Source organism: Pipra filicauda, unplaced genomic scaffold, assembly GCF_003945595.2.
Source record: "Pipra filicauda isolate LSUMZ 115617 unplaced genomic scaffold, ASM394559v2 scaffold374_size705526_pilon, whole genome shotgun sequence".
Taxonomy (NCBI): Eukaryota; Metazoa; Chordata; class Aves; order Passeriformes; family Pipridae; genus Pipra; species Pipra filicauda.
The window spans coordinates 82996-92339 of record NW_024104503.1 but is presented as its reverse complement, the minus strand read 5'-3'; positions in this window follow the sequence as shown (position 1 = coordinate 92339).

The window sequence follows — 9344 nt, the reverse complement described above, 5'->3', positions numbered from 1 at the left end:
TTGGGCTACAGCTGGGTGTAGATTTCTAGTTAGAAACAAAGGAAAGCCATATGTAGATAGACAGCAGTCCTTTAATTTTCCTCATATTTTTGTGTCTTATTGCCCTTTCTGACTCCCTGTTGCACCAGGACCAATTCTTTGTCCTATGGTAAGTCACAAAATGTTGTCAAGTCCTTCCCCTTTCCTGGCTTCTGCTCCTTTGGTGGGTCTATGAATAACATGCACAATTAATTGTGCACAGGGCTGTGCTGAGCAGTGATCCACTTTTAGAATCAGAAAAATTGGCACACATTCAGTTAAATGTAAAATACAAGAACACATGATTCTTAAGCATATGAAATAACTTTTCTTTAGCCTTCAGAATTCCAATTAATTCTTTGTGATATGTATAAAGTTCACATTTGTCCTTGAGGTGGCATAAAAGTAGCCTAACTCTTATATTATATGCTGCATAATTTGAGAAACAGAAGGTGACAATATAAAGAATAAAAAGGCTCCTAAAACCATGTAAGAGAGCTGCAATTAGGGATGTACAAGAAACTAGCATTGCTATTTTCCAACTACTACAATCTTCACTTTATGACATCCATTATTATTTTTTTTACCTCATTTTTCTGTGGAAATAAAAAAAAAAATCCTGAAAACTGGGCAGAACACTGACAATTAATTTTACAGAGCACTGTGAACCAGACTGTGCTGCTCCTTGGAGGATGAAGTCACCTCTCCTTTCTTCTCCCCAAGCCTACCCTATACTCTCAGTGTTTTCTTTCTCTCCCCTCTATAATAAGAAGGAGATGCTGCGTGCATCCTGTGCTCAAGTTCAGTAGAACCATACAGGTTTTAATGTGGCTGATACTCATAGGAGAAGAAAAGGTTTTTACATTATCCAGCATTTCTAAATCTGGCTAATACTTACTAAGGAGAAGGACCCCTTGGTATGACCAGGGGTGCATCGGAGGTGAGATTTCTCAGTGCCACACCTGTGTACCTCAAATACCACAGAGGCCATGTCCCCCGTTGTACTTGGTACAGAATTATGAGTTAGCATCAGAAAACAAACTGTGCTCGAGGTAACCATGGTCATGTTAACACAGATACACTATGGATGGTACGTTTTACAACATGCAAATCTGAAAGGAAGAGTTAAAGTTCTAAATTTCCTGTTGGTCCAAGAAGATTCAAGCAAGGAGACCTGAACCAAGGGAATTATATTCCGAGAGATGTGATCTCATCCTCCTGAAGACCATGAGAGGAATAGCTCTCCTTCCCTCTTTCAATTTTCCCTGAGGATATTTGATACAACAGCTGCAATTCTTTGACAGTCACAAGTTTTAATTATCATCCGTGGGTATCGACACAGCCTTTGTTTTAAATAAAGCTCTATTTTTACATTTCCCTGTTCACTGATTTAGAATAGGGTATGAGCAAAAGTAAAGGCAATATGAACAATCAGGGAGTTTGTTGTCGATAAATCCAGTGGCAAAACACAACATGGCTCAGTAGAAGGACAAGGTCAAATATATAATGGTTACACTGTGAAAGACCAGAGAAACTCATTGTATTCTTGCAACAAATACATAATCTCTGAAAAGAACGTAAAGTGAATTTAGGAACTGGCTCTGGCTGTGTGTATTTTGGTTGACCAACACTTATGAGATCACTCTTGTAGATAATGCCTTGCTAATAGCAAACCTGTCTGTCCCACTCCATGTGGGGCTACCATATGTCCAGCAAGTTCTGTATATGCCATCTTTTTCTCTCTTGATATGTAAGTGTTTTGGCTGGTTTTCTGGGATTTCCAGGCATCTGGCAGCTCATATGGGCAAACAGGTCCAGCCGAGCTGCGGATCTCAGGGGCTCTGAACATGTATACATCAATTTTAAACCACATGTCTAGTAAAACCCTGATGGAAATGTGACGGGTCTAACCCATGTGCATCTCTTATTCTGTGAGCTGTCTCAGTTAAGAAAACATATGGTAGTTGAAGTAAAAGCAAAAGATACCCTTCATCAGAGATAATTAAGAAATATACCACTGCTGGGCTTTATGAATGTAAGCACTGTGGAGAACAAGGGGAGGTAGAAAGAATTAATGCACCTGAGCTGTGCAAGTCCCAGACAGCTCAGGTAGCTGCCATAAGCAGAAGAATCAAAGGCACAGAGTGCATTCAGTCAGATAAATCAGAGGCCTACTGCTGGGAAGATAACTGCTGTTAGACAGCCCTGTGTTCTCATGGGTGGGATAACATGCTAAAGGAATGATGGGCAAATGCTACCTTTGAACCACATGCAGCTCGAGGGCAGTTCAAGTACATCTTCCGTGTTCCAGCTATGAATTGATCCCTGCAGGATGCAACTGGCACAAGGGGAGGCACTACCAAATAATGCAGATACTCAGATGAAGTAAAACCGCAGGAACTGTTGAGACTCACGGAGCTGAATCACACTGAGATTTACCAGCTTATTCAGGTCATCCTGGTGGGAATTCTCAAATGGTTTTGTTGCCTCCCATCTCTGAATTTCTTTGTGTGATGCCCTTCCCTTTTGCTCTCCAAGAGGTCTGTTATGTACCTTGCAGAGATTTTGAGTTGCACCTCATGAAGCCAGGAGGTCTGGTCAATGCAATGGCAGAAGACACTCACTTGCTGAACAAAAAATTAAATCAAATACAAAACATATAGCAGAGAAACACTGCAAGTTGTTCTTGAATGACTTTAAGGCTTGGAATTTAGCAGGAATAATGCACCCTCCTTTTTAGGCAGTAATGTGGAATAATAAAAACCAGCACTGCTTAAGGCTCTGTTGTCTGTATGCAAGAGAATTACCTAGATAATTCAAAATTGACACTGAGCCATAAGCAGACTACAGACCAAAGAAGACAGAGAAATATTTGCTTACAGCACAACACTATCAGTGACAGCATCAGTGAAGTGAAAGTGAGTTATGTGGTTACTGCTTTAGAAAAAAAACAACATTAAACTGCACTCTATAAAATGAAAACAATAAAACTGTTAAAAACAATAGTCTCCCAAGAAAACAAGTAGTTGAAAAATAGAAGGTAAAAAATTTATTATAATAAAAATGCCAAAATAATGAAACTTTTCACATGCTGCTCCATTATAAAAGTATTTGTCAAGCAGTCTGTGGCAACCTGAAAATGTAAGTAAAAAGGAGGAATAACACAAGTTAGAGGCAATAAAGGGAGAGAAGAGATGGGGATTTAAGTGAATGGCAGGCAATTGACTCAATAAATGATATGAAATCTGATTATGGAAACACATGTGCTAAATCCACAGATGAGGAATATATTAGCTAGGATCCCAAAGGCTTTCCACAGCACCCACTGAGGAGAGAGAAAAGACAGCTGAATTGCAAAAAAGCAGCTACAATCACTGGCAGACAGTCCCATCGCACTTGCACCACGTTTGCTTTAAGATGTAAACTCCTGGTGGGATGACTCTGATGTTTCCTAACAGTGTTACTAAGTGGAAAAGCAATGACATTACGTGATGGTGTGAGGAAATGAAAAGAAACATAAGCAAAGATGAAAAACCATTTCAGCACTGCTTCCAAGCCTTTCCCTGGAGGTTTCCTGCATTAGCTACTGTGAAAAGAGCACACAAGTTTAAAAAGCCACTAAGGCAGTAATAGAAATAATAATAGTAGTAATAGCCTGTTTTATTTACTCTGTCTGTGCAGACCTTCATTCCTGACAAACCAAGGCAACACAGGAATGAGATTTTGAAATATGCTTCCAAGGCTACAAGGCAAAACAAGCTGAGGATACTAACACAGTGAATGTGGAAATAGTTTTGGAACCTCAGGGGAGTCAAAGTAATAGAAAACAAATAATATTACAGGAATTGCGCATTGTTGGGGTGGGGGGGAACGCAAAAGGAAACCAATCACACAGTGATTTGGAAACACTATTAGAGTTGAGACTGCAGGGAAACCAAGGCTGATGTAGCATTTCATTATGAAACATGATATTAGTATTAAATATCCCATCTAGCTGTGAGATAGATGTCAACCAAGAGCAGTTTATTGGTAAAAATAAAGCAACTCACAACCATTCTCGTGTGTGAGGAATAGGCCAGTTTGAGTTCCAGCAGGTCAGAGTGCTGGGCTGTGCATCGCAGCGGTGAGGAATGGGCTGGGCTGGATGCAAACTGAGCTGTAAGGATGCTGTGGATCAGAAATACCCACTTAATCACTGTTCTTTAGTATAACTCACCCTGCATCATCTACAGTTTTCCAGCTTGTGGGCAAAGCAGAGAATAGTCAATCCTTTTCCTGGACTCATTTCACCATTTCTCTTTCACAGAATAAGCTTCTTCCTCTGTCTCCTTTTGTTTTCTTTCTCTACCTCTCCTTTTTTAAAGTACCATTTTAATAATATTATTTGGTTAGGAATTTTCTTTTTCATGAAATTCTTCAGTATTTTGGAAGGGGTTAAATAACTACACATCATTGCAGATCTGGACTTGCATTTGCATGTTGCTCCATATTTCAAATTTTATTATTATTATTATTTATTATTTGTTACAATGACTATTTTTCAGAAAAGGACAGTGAATATTCCTCTAGCTTTTCTTGACAGTCAAAAGAAACCTAATGGTCTTGCAAGATCTGAGACTAGACACTGATAGTACAAGTATCAGTACTAAAAGTGCTGACTCATTTGTACCCATGGAACATCAATAGCATCAATATTCTTTGAGTGACACATCCTCAGCATCCCTGACCAAGCCATGAGGTAACTGAAATTACACAGCCTTTGTGTAAAAGTTCTTATTTGCTTAAAAATCAGTTCCTAAATTACATTGCTACCAGGAGTCTGTTTTGTCAGGCTTTAAATATTACGGTATAGTCATAATACAATGATGGAATCCCGGTCTGATTCTTCTCAGGGATTACAGCTTTTAGAACAGTGGAGTGCTAAAATTCTCTCTGGCTAATTGAGATCCTGAATGGAAGTTTTATGTAGAAAATACTTATTGAAGCATATTAGAAAAGTAAGATTTCCACCACTTTGTCTTATCAGAGTATTTTCTACCTATTTTACAAAAAACCTATGTTTTATTTCTCCAATTACTTCTCTATCACTCCATAACACAAAACTGATTTCACTTCAGATTTTGCTTATATCATATTTAAAAAAAAATATTTACTTTTCCCTTTAAACATATTTAACTGTAAACCACAAAATGGATACAATTTTCTGTTGGAATTTCAAAACCAAATGTAACTCTTCTTATACAGGACCTGACAAGAAAAATGTAGATGAGTTTCATTAATAACACCAGTCAATCAGATGGAACACACACTCCATAGATCCCTTGACTTTTCTAGCAGCTGCAACAAAGTCATTGAACCAGCTGAAATTTAATTAGGAAATTAAGAATTGTGGACACATTGGTGTGTATTTACATGTGTGGGTGCCTGTGTCTGTCTCTATATGCAGACATGTACATATACAGATAAAAGTTTTCCATCTACTTAAGAACAAAGTTGCCAGTGTAACCAAATCTCCCTGTGGCTGTAAGCACACAGGACTGACCTCTGAAGGCACCACATCCCCACTCATGAGCAACTACATGCTACTGGTATTCATTTGCCTCGTGGCATATGAAATTTTCAAACACTATTTTCTTCTATGATCTCTTGTTCCTTTCCAACACCACCTCTGCCAAGTGTTTTTATTTGACAGTATCATTATTTTTTCCATTTTTTTAGTTTTCTTATTTTCCTTTCTCCCCTTGTGTGTTTTCCAGGTCCCTGCTCTCATTTTTTTTCTTTTTTTTTACCTGACTTAAAAAAAAAAATTCACTATGAGCAGTCATTTCACATTCAAATTTCTTAGTGAAAATGCACTAATTAGGAGTGAAAATATAGCAAGAACAGTTTGACAAAAATAGTGATGCATAAATACCTTTCTTGACACACATTCTCAGCTTGCATTCACTGAATCAAAGGTCAGATTCAGACTGCTTCCAGGGAAATATCTATATTTCCATATCTGGTGTCTCTGGGTTTCCTCATTTGGCCTCATCAGGTCACTTTACCAGTGTTCTAAAAAGAAGAAATAGAGGGAAACTCTTCCACTGTATCCTAACTGATGTACATTGGCTCGCTTTCAAGAACACTAATGTGACTGCAGTAATTTTTCACCAAATTTGCATCCATTTACATCCTTCTGAACAAGATAGGGGTCATCAGAGTTGTTTTCTAATGAGGCACATAAGTATGTTCTGTACTATTTTACGGGAGTCTGAGGCCCATTGCTGCGCTGGGAGGGCAACAGTACTGAACTGGTTTCAGATTCCTGGTAGGGAAAAGTGTAAGTCTATTGTGAGAACCAGCAAAGTCCTCTTGGCACTGCTGCCTGAGCTTTATGTGGAGCCTGAGTTCTTGGGGGAAAAAATCAAATCCCTAATTTGTGCAAGTGGGACACAAAAAGCCCGCGGGCTTTGCCATGAGCTGTGAAGTCTCAGGTTGTGTGGTGTAGTTTGGTTGGTGTTGTGGCTGTTTCTGGTCCTAACCAAAGCACAAAGTGTCTGCTACCATATCTCAGACTTCATCTTGCACGAGAAGAGTGTCATCTTCTTTTCCCTTCCAGCCTCACCTGCGTAGACCCCCAAATACTGACTCTCTAATGTCAGAATAGCTGTCTTGATCGGGAAAGCCTGTCTGAGGAATTTGCCTTGCTCCAACCCTCCATGAGCCTCATCTCTCCATAGGGAGGTACCCACCTTCATTTAATTATTCAATTATTTAATTATTTAATTACTTGTTATTTATTTAATTTTTTAATGTTCTTTTCTATACTTAGTGAAAACAAGATAAAGTCTAGTACACAGCAGTGGATTTAGATCTTTAGTGTCTGATTCATCTTCTAGCAGTGTCTCTTGTCTCTTCACTGATAGGAAATTAAGGACAAAGGGAAAATAGTCTTGGGTTAAGTACCTTAGTTTAGGTGCAATGGTCTGTGTTTTGCTGTTCCTCTTTATTTGTTCTCTCCGTGGGGCTTCCTTCTATTCTCTTCAACCTCAGTGTTCAACTTTCCATGCCTTTTGAGCATTTAGAAAGAAACACAGAAAACTTTAAATTGCATCATGAGTAATCTGGTTAATAATAGAAACAGAAGAAGATGTTCATAACAGAAATTTTATTTAATATAGCTTCATTTTCCATAGCATTTTCTAAGAGACACTTTAATTTTAAGAAAATCTGGACTAGAATGGAATCAACAGTAATTTAAAGCTACTTGAATGATATACAGCACAGCAACTGCTTTTGAAATTTTAGATAAAGGTAGTTGTTGTGTGAGTGATTTGCAGCAAATAATTTTATTTGATGAATTTTGTTGTCTTTCCTGTTGGTGCTCTGTGAATATTTACTCATTATGTGAAATTATTTGCAAATGCCTTTAGTGAATAATTCCAGGTTTGCAGATGCTTTACAAATAGTTCACAGCAGATATTTATCCTTTTTCTCTCTTTTTATGGGGTTTGTAAGCATGGAGCATTGTCTCTATTACTTAGTAGTTTGATTTATATAACAAACCAACACAGTAGGAATTGCAGATTTTCCCCTATACTCTCTGAAATCCATTCTAGTGAATTCAGTGAATATTGAAGCTTGAATGTTTTGTTGGGTACAATTCTCATCAGCAATAACTGAGCTTATACATCTCTTCAGGGAAAAAAAAAGTGCAAGAATAACATGCTCTGATAGACTCTGAGTCCAGGGAAGGTTGTTGACTCTAGAGGTCCCTTCTAACCTAAATTACTTTATGATTCTAGCAAGGAATGCTTTCAAACCCAAATGAGTCCATTCATTTTCCCTGTTCTTCCTTACCGAAATGAGAGGTGGGTTCCTCTCTGCACCTCCAGACATCAAAGAATTAGGGACTGTGTCTAAACACATCATCTATGCTCTTTCTAGAATGAGTATAGAGGTTTATTTCTTTCAGCTGTCTCAGACCCATATATGAAAGTATGTAGAATTTACACCTTTGGTGCACCTGAAATATTGGGGAACCTATCTATTGTCCACCTTTGAGACACGTAAAATTAAGTGAAATGATTTCTGTACAAAGTTCAAAAGCTCCATAAAGAAAAGGGTCAGAACAACATGTGGTGACAACTTTGAAAACAATGTTAACAGCAAAAGGAAAAGTTTAATTCCACAAAATGGTAGGTGCTATGAACTAAGAAAGTCATGCCAGTGACAAAACTTACAGCTCAGGATTTAATTGCAACAGAAAAAAAAATCTGTGTGTATTAGCTGATCAGATTACTGGTAGCTGTGAAAGGGATATAGAGAAAGAAGTAGAGTAGATAAAGCAGATAAAGTCATTTCACTAGAGGTAAAGTATCAGTGTGAACCTGCAAAATCCAGTCACAAAATAGTTTGGGTTGGAAGGGACCTTCAAGACCAACTCGTTCCACCCCCTGCCATGGGCAGGGACACCTTCCACTGTCCCAGGTTGCTCCAAGCCCCATCCAACCTGGTCTTGGACACTTCCAGGGATGGGGCAGCCACAGCTTCTCTGGGCAACCTGTGCCAGGGCCTCTCCACCCTCACAGGGAAGAATTCCTTCCTCATATCCAATCTAAACTTACTCTTTCAGTTTAAAACCATTCCTGATACGGTTACACTTATCCAAGAGAGATCAAACTGGAAAAGGAGGAGAGACTGGGATAATGGGCGAGATGCAGAATTAATTTCCAAATGTTTTTACAAGCCTGGCTTGTTTAGTTTGATAGAAAAGAAATTAAGAAATGAGAAATACATGTGTGGAAGACGGGTATAAAAAAAGGACTGTGAAAACTGATTAAGTGAAAGGATGATGTTAAAAGATGGACCAGTGTGTATTAAATGAATGGATAATCCTATGAATATATGAATACAGAAGGCTGGAAACCAGAAAAACTTTCTAATAAGTGGAGAAAATAGTTTGAATTTAGAACTGGACTAATGAAAAGCCTGACTACCTTCATGAAATAGATTATATCATTTGATGCATAATTATTACCTTTCAGACATGTATTTTCCCCAGCTTTTGGGTTTTTTTGTTGTTGTTATTTTGTTTTTTGGTTTTTGGTGGTTTTTTTTTTTGCTGCTGGTTTTGTATGTTTGTTTATTTGGTTGGGTTTTTTTTTTAATTAATTTATTTTAAAGGACAGACTGAGAGTAAAAAAAGCAATATAAGGTCTCACTTTTCTCTGGAAGTCACGTTGGAATTGAGGACTGCAAACTGAGCATCAATTATTCACTCATGAAAGCATGCTCTACTCCAGATTTCTCCTGTTCCTCACTAAGTCTTATACTCACAAGCT